Below are 7,887 nucleotides of genomic sequence, written 5' to 3' on the forward strand. Positions count from 1 at the left end.
AAAACCAAACATAATAAATGACGTAGAGGAAAAGAAAAAGCGAAGTTATTATCATCACTCTACAGTATAAATGAAGGGTAGTTTTATTACACTGACTTTTTCCAATTTAGTTAGTAAATTTGACCTGTGAATGCAATAGTTTTCTAAATGTATTTTTACACAATATTTTAAAAAAAGTTGCAATATGTTGTAATACTCACATATTACCATAGAAAAATAACTTTTCTTATTCTCTATGTTACTATCAAAACAGGCGTATTTCATTTCAGCCAATAGAGACAGAACATTTTGTCATACGATAAAATGGCCGCCGAGTTGATTTGAATGAAAGTTGCTGTAAGTTGTGTTATATGGCGTTTCAAAATCAGCTCATTCATAGACAGTTGGTTTCAAAACAGGATTATTGGATTTCAGTCAATAGAAACAGAGCATTTTCAGTATGAAAGTTGCTGTTAGTTGTGCAAAATGGCGTAAAATCAGCTTACCCAATTGGGCTATGTTGTGAGACTAAAAACATGGGGGGGACGGAGACGGGGAAGATGAAGGTGAGGAAGTAACTGGATATTTGAATCTGATCACCAAACACGGCTAAAGCCATTTAAAAAAAAAATTTTTTTGAACGGTGGTCTAACATCTTATGCTGAGAGTATCTTCCACCTTGGAAAGTGCCGCAAATATACCTACTTCATAGTATTTTAAATGATAAAATTATGAAATATCACGAATTGATAAAATAAAATTTATCTGCGCACACCGGGATTTGAACCGGAGACCTCCGAATTGCCAGACTTACCTCTCGACTACGGAGGTCGTTCTAATGTTTATTTATTATCCAAGTCGAATATTATTAAACTAATCTACCATATAAAAAAAAACACAAAAAAATCAGTTTTTGTAGATTTCTAAAGAAAGTGTTCAGGTAGAATAATTCAGTTTTGAAAAAAATAGCCCTAGAAAATTATTTAAATAAAGTTGAAGGCCTGGATAAATTTTAGGATTCTAAAACACATAAAATATTTTACATTATTTCGAGGCTGTAATTGAAATGAGTGAGACTGTATTTTAGATTTACAAGATTTCTACGTCTTAGAATGATAATAATGAAGCACTGGATTGTACGGTAATTTGGCAGGGATCACATTTCAAATTCAAAAGACATATCTTCTGTTCTATTACCCAAACCTAAAATTATGCGAGTTATTATTAATAATTCTCGTGTGAGAAAATGTTGAAATGAAACTTAAATTAGATATGGTTCAGGATTCACCAGACAAAATGTCATATGATGACCTCCATATGACAATGGTAACGAATCCTTACAAGGGTACAAGCGAATTTCTTTGAAGGTTAAAAATAATACTTAGTTATACATATATTTAAATTCTTTTAACATTGATAATATTATTAAGATAGATGCCTTGAGGAAAGGCCGGGCAAAATTGTGTTTAATCTACGAAAACTAGATTTTTTTTAAAAATAAAGACACATTCCCGCGTTGCGAATATTTGAAAATCTCCTACTACCACCACAGTAAACGGAAAACGTTACTTGTGTTGTGACGGAGGACTAAGCGTTAGTTCAGACACGGCGTATTCCGCGCGGATGCAAACCGCGAGGTTCCCATCCGCGCGGATTGAAAGTGTTCAGACACGCGCGGTGAGCGTGAGGAGTGGGGTAGTGTGATAGGGTGACGGCCGCTTCATTTCAGTAATGGAAGTCGAAGAAGCAATATGTGTGTAATTACTCCTAAAAAAAAAAAAAAAACGAAAGTATTGGGTGCATCCAATTTTGCGTGATCGGCTCACCCATGATCAGTTTATGACTTTATACCCAAAGTTGAGGAATTTTGAGCCTAAATTTTTTAACTATTTAAGAATGTCTACAAATTCGTTTGATGAATTACTTGAAACGATCAGTGAACAAATTGCGTTTTCGGATACCCATATGAGGTCGAGCGTGTCAAAAGACGAAAAACTCGTGATTACTTTAAGGTAAGGTCTTTATTTTTACATAATATCAGCATATATATTTTGTATGATAGAAGACTGTGAGTCAGTGTTAATGCTTGATGAAGGAGATGGAGACGCTGGTGGGATTGTATATCCAGTAAAATATCCTAGTGGGTTCGAGTACTGTTGACTCTGCAAAAATCCTGTATTAGGCATGTTTTGTTGATTTATTATACGAACCGGCGATGGTAATATCTGCCCCTTCTCTATTACCTTGAGCAATTCGATTTTGGTAGCCAAACGCTTGTTTTCTGGAACTTTTTTTAGTTCCTTGTGCAGCGATAAACAAAAAAGCTTATCATCATCTTGATTAGAAATATTATCATTGATTTGTCTCTGTATTTTATCTCGTGACTGAATACTCTCTTCTAATTTGCTAGCCAATCGATCTTTTTTTTATTTATTTATTTTTACATTAGATACATTTAAAGCAGACATAACAGTAATAACATAGCATTATGAGAGCATATATTTAAAATGAGTAGGTACAAGTGTTATTACGTTTTGTTAGGTCGAATTTAGTTCCTAGCTAGGCAGATTGCCTGTTCTAAGGAACCAAATGTTTGTAAAATGCCAAATGTAATTTAATTTTAACTCTTTTAAAAAAAATTAAGTATACTTATATTAAGTTTTTACTAAATTTAACATTAATAGGTAAACATGTATAGTTTTAAGTGATATTATATAATAGTTTTTCAGTCTTATATTAAGTTTTTACTAAAAGTGACATTATCTTATATTAAGTTTTTATTAAATGTGACGTTAGTAGGTAAACATGTATAGTTTAAGCGACATTATATAATATTTTTTCAGTCTTATATTAAGTTTTTACTAAAAGTGACATTAATAGTTAAACATGTATAGTTTTAAGTGACATTATATAATAGTTTTTCAGTCTTATATTAAGTTTTTACTAAATATGACATAGGTAAACATGTATAGTTTTAAGTGACATTATATAATAGTTTTTCAGTCTTATATTAAGGTTTTACTAAATATGACATAGGTAAACATGTATAGTTTTGAGTGACATTATATAATAGTTTTTCAGACTCCTCCCTACCTAAGCCAATCAACTATTTAGTATATGCGTTATGCGTTTAGTATATGCGTTTTAAGCGCGCTCTACACTCGCGGCGCGAACGGCCGCGAAGGCCGCGAAACACGAGTGTGGATCTTGTTTTACGCCTTCGCAATCTTCGCATTCGCGCTTCGTGCCATTCCCCGATTTTTGTCGGTTTTTTGGCCCGCGACAAAGGGTTTGCGGCGAACAAAACTGAAGCTTTGCGAGTGTGGATAGACACAGTTCACGCGCGGATCGCGGCGTATATTCACGGCGTGAATTCGCGGCGCGACTTCGCGCGCGATTGTAGAGCCAGCTTTAGTATATTCGTTTAAAACCATTTTATTTGATATTTATTATGTATCTTAAGATCATTGGCATATAGTTACAATTGCAAAGAGGAAGATTAAACAATAATAATATGGTAATTTATGTTGTTTGATGGAAGTAGATGGAGATAATGCTTGTGCTTGGTTCATATCGCCCAATGTTAATAATAAGAATAGTGCAATAATTTATTCGTGTGTTCTGTAAAAGGAAATAATGTGATAAATATATTTATCGAGTTTTATTTCGGTTTGAATACAGTTAGTGTGTAATATTGAGTGTTCTAAAATCGTAACAATACTGAATTTCCTGTGGACGAATACTGAAATTCCACTATTTTTATTTATATTTATTTTTGTCGGAATGTATGTATAGTTAGGAAGCTGATAAGCTGGTGACTCATCATTTGTGAATGTCTCTGTTGATATTATGCAGTCTGGTTGAAATATTAAGTTATTGATTTTGATACTAAATTCATCAAAGTTCCGGAAAATACTTCGAATATTTTGGTGTAGTATGAATAAATCGTTATTTTTTTTTTTTATTTTTTTTTTTTTTAAACCCAAAAACAATAAATAAATAAATCGTTAAATTTGTTCGATGTAGTATTTGGTAGATAAATGGTTTGAAGATTTTTTAGTTTTTTTTTTGGTTAGAATTCAAGTGGTTTGTACATTCAGGGGGGAACGGTCCAGGGATTTACATGTCCAATATTCAATACATATTCTCAAATATCCGATGTTAATCTGTTGTTGAACTATAATTATTACACATAGTAAAAGTATAACAATATAAATAATTATAATATAAGAAGAACCTAAGAAATAAAATTGTTGTTTATGAGATATTTTATCTGTTCGTATTTCGTTTAGTTGATGTTCAGGATGTGACAGCTGTTTAGTTCGGTTGAAAGTGGTAATATCGTACGAAAGAGTAATAAAAATGACAGATAGTCATATTTTTGATAGAGCCAATTCGGAATCTATTAGGAACGGTCGTGAATTGTCATCCTTCTTAATGAATATTTGACCGGCTTTAGACCAAATGTATTTGAACTTACATTCTGCTGTGAACTGTCGTGCTAGGTACCATAATCGTTTAGCGCGTAAGGTAAAGAGTTCAGAAACATATATTGGCGAGCAGGGACCCGATAATCCAATTATAACATTATTTAGTTTATCACTGTTTTGTTCACAAGATCTGTTATATGTTTTGATATCATTATGTAGTTGTTCTTTTAAAGCCGTTGAGTTACAACGAATTATCACTGTTCTGGGTTTCACTGTTGGAGGTATATTTTTATTTCGTGGAGTGACTCTGTATATATTCTCTATGTTGTTGGTTTTGAGGTCGCATTTCACTAATTTGCTGATGTTGAAGATGATGTCCTTCAGGGATTGTGTTGTTTCCTCTTTAAATTCCGGAATTCCTCGGAATTCTAAACATGTTTTATTCGATTCTCTATTTCTTCTTTCTTGGTCTTTTTCTATTTCTGTTATTCTTTTTTCTAATTCTTCATTTAGTTTGAATTTGGAATCATCTTGAATTGATATGATTGTTGATTGCAGGGAGGATACATCTTCTTCCAGTCGATCAATTTTGCTCATCGCCTGTTCCAATGATTCGAATCTTTTTGTAAATTCGTTTAATTTTGTATTGTTATAGTCGACAGATTTTTTTAATTCCGACATACCTTCCTTCACTTGATTGTTGAGAGTTTTGAGAGAGGTGAGTTCAGAGGATATTTTTATAATTCCAATCATCACGTCTTCTATGGAGTTGTTTGGAGTAGCAGTTGATTGGGGTGAAGTTTTGCAGTTTGGGCAGCGCCAGGTTCGTCTTTTCTCATTATTTGCTTTGCGAAATGTGGTTTCAGTTGTCCCTCCTCATTCGTAGTGGAACTGCTTACTGCAGGAGTGACATGTGACGCCATCGCTAATAGTCAGTTGGCATTTGTAGCAAAGCATATTGAGAAAGGTTGGTCACCTCTGGATTGCACCGATTTGTATAAAGGTAAGTATTTATTATTACAATGTTCGGAGTTGTCGATTTGTTTTTGCCTTTGTTGACACAGTACACGAACACTTTCAATGGAAAACACTATTACGTTAAAAATATGTGTTTCTTGTTAATACTTGATGATACTTATGTGTAATGATTCACTTTAAATAGGTTAAATGTTTAATTTTGACGGGAGTAGATCAAAACATATTAACACTGTCAAAAGAGTATTGTTGTATATGTTGTATATATTATTCGATCTTCTGATGCCATTTTAATTTTCTTTCTTTTATTGGGCAGGGAGCGTATTTCACGTGCGTTGACAAAATTGTTTTGGTCTTTGTTAATGTCTTCACTTTCCTCAGTTTTTGCTTCTTCTATGTTTGTTGTTGTTTTTTTTGTTTTCTACCGACTTTTGAAGAAAAGAAAGCCGTTCAAAATACATGTATTTTGAACCTTTACATGCACCTGAACCAGAAGGAATTGATTTTCCTTTCTTGAATTCCTTATTGTAAGCATCACGTATGTTCTTCCACTTTTTTGCAATGATACACCTGTAAAAAATATCACTATCGTTAAGGAATTGTTTAGTCTTATAAATTTGTGTTGTTATTTTATTGTTTCAGATATCTGGGTACTGGTTGTTCTTTTGGAGAACTTCATTACAACTTTCGTCTTGGCAAATCTACAATTACGGGAGTTGTCCGTGAAGTATGTCAAGCTTTGTGGAAAACAATCGCCAAAAAGCTCATGCCCGAACCAAGTGAAGACACGTGGAAGAAAATAGCTAGAGACTTTGAAAAGTCTGCAAATTTCCCGAATTGCATAGGCGCCATCGATGGCAAGCATATAAGGATTACAATGCCTAAAGATTCTGGATCTTTGTATTATAATTACAAAAACTTTTTTTCTATAGTGCTGCTGGCACTTTGTGATGCTAACTATTGCTTTACTTTTATTGACATTGGATCGTATGGAAAAAGTAGTGATTCTGCAATATTTAAAAATTCAGTATTTTATAAAAGATTAATAGAAAAATCATTACATATACCAAAACCTACACCAATATCTAACACAGATCCTACACCATTACCATATGTTATAGTTGGCGATGAAGCGTTTGGTTTATCGGAAAATTTAATGCGACCCTATCCAGGAAAAGGGTTAACATATGAAAAAAGAATTTTTAACTATAGGTTATCTAGAGCCCGACGTAATATTGAGTGCACTTTTGGGATTTTAGCAAACAAGTGGCGTATTTTTCATAGGCCTATAAACGTTAACATAGACTTTGCCGAAGACATAATAAAGGCATGTTGCGTGCTACACAATTTTGTAAGAAAAAGAGATGGTATGCAGTATGAAGGTACTTTATACACTGCGCCAATGAGTAATCTTAATAGATTACATGCAGGAAGAGGTACACCGTCATCTTTAAACATTAGAGATAGATATGCTAATTACTTTGTAAATGAGGGTCGTGTAGAATGGCAAGACACAAAAATATAATCTTACGTATAAGTTGGTATCTATCACAAAGAATGTAAACTACTTAACTTAACATGTAAAATAAATAAAAATTACTAACCAAAAAGTGCCTTTTTTTCTAATGAATCCTCGTTTTCACCGAAAAATTCCACTAGCTCCTGCCAAGCTCCATTTTTGACAATTTTATTAGAATACTCTGCGCACTGGATGTCCCACAAAGCTGGTCGTTTTTCCACTTCGTCAATGAATAATTCGGTGTCGAAGCGATCCATTGTAACACGACCGATACGCGCGGATTTCACGAAGCAACTGAACGCGCCGATGGCACGTCATAGAAATAGATCCGCGCGGCGTCCGCGCGAATTCATTTTCTGGCGGTCGAGTGGCGGCTACCGCGCGGATGCGTGGTCCGCGCGGTATTGTATGAACGTTCTAGTAGGATGCCATATTATTAAGATCCGCGCGGTCGATCCGCGCGGTTTGCATCCGCGCGGAATTCGCCGTGTCTGAACTAGCTCTTGCCAGCCGAGAAATTGAACACACTACGCCTGGGTGGGACCCAAACGCGATGTCGATTCTGCCATCGACCGGTCAACATTTAACATTTAATAAAACATAATATTAAGCAGGTTCCAGAGTGATAGATACTCTCAGCTTTGCCCTGCTGAAATAATGCCAATACAAATCATAAAGTGGTTTGAAACGACAGTATTTGGTGACCAGATCTGCACAGTCAAGTACTTCCCAACCTTTCTTTTCCCTATCCTTCCCTCTTCCCTCTTCCCTCTTCCCTCTTCCCTCTTCCCTCTTCCCTCTTCCCTCTTCCCTCTTCCCTCTTCCCTCTTCCCTCCACCGTTCAACCTCAGAATATACCCCAATTGAGGATATTTTATATGCCATAGTCCTATTGGCTGGTTCCGGACACTTAGAAACAGTAGGTTGTGCTATAATCATTTTTTTCGTTTTTAATTTTTCTTTTATATTTTCAATTTTTTTTTT

At 34.5% G+C, this 7,887-nt stretch overlaps 1 pseudogene; it reads right to left on the minus strand.

Moving 5' to 3' along the window:
* Nucleotides 1-2,006: 2,006 nt before the first annotated feature.
* On the minus strand, nucleotides 2,007-7,322 carry LOC149411573 (uncharacterized; annotated as a pseudogene).
* Between the last annotated feature and the right edge of the window lie 565 nt (nucleotides 7,323-7,887).

The sequence above is a fragment of the Hesperophylax consimilis genome, chromosome 25 (genome assembly GCF_061612785.1).
Source record: "Hesperophylax consimilis isolate HC1 chromosome 25, BYU_Hcon_1.0, whole genome shotgun sequence".
NCBI lineage: Eukaryota > Metazoa > Arthropoda > Insecta > Trichoptera > Limnephilidae > Hesperophylax > Hesperophylax consimilis.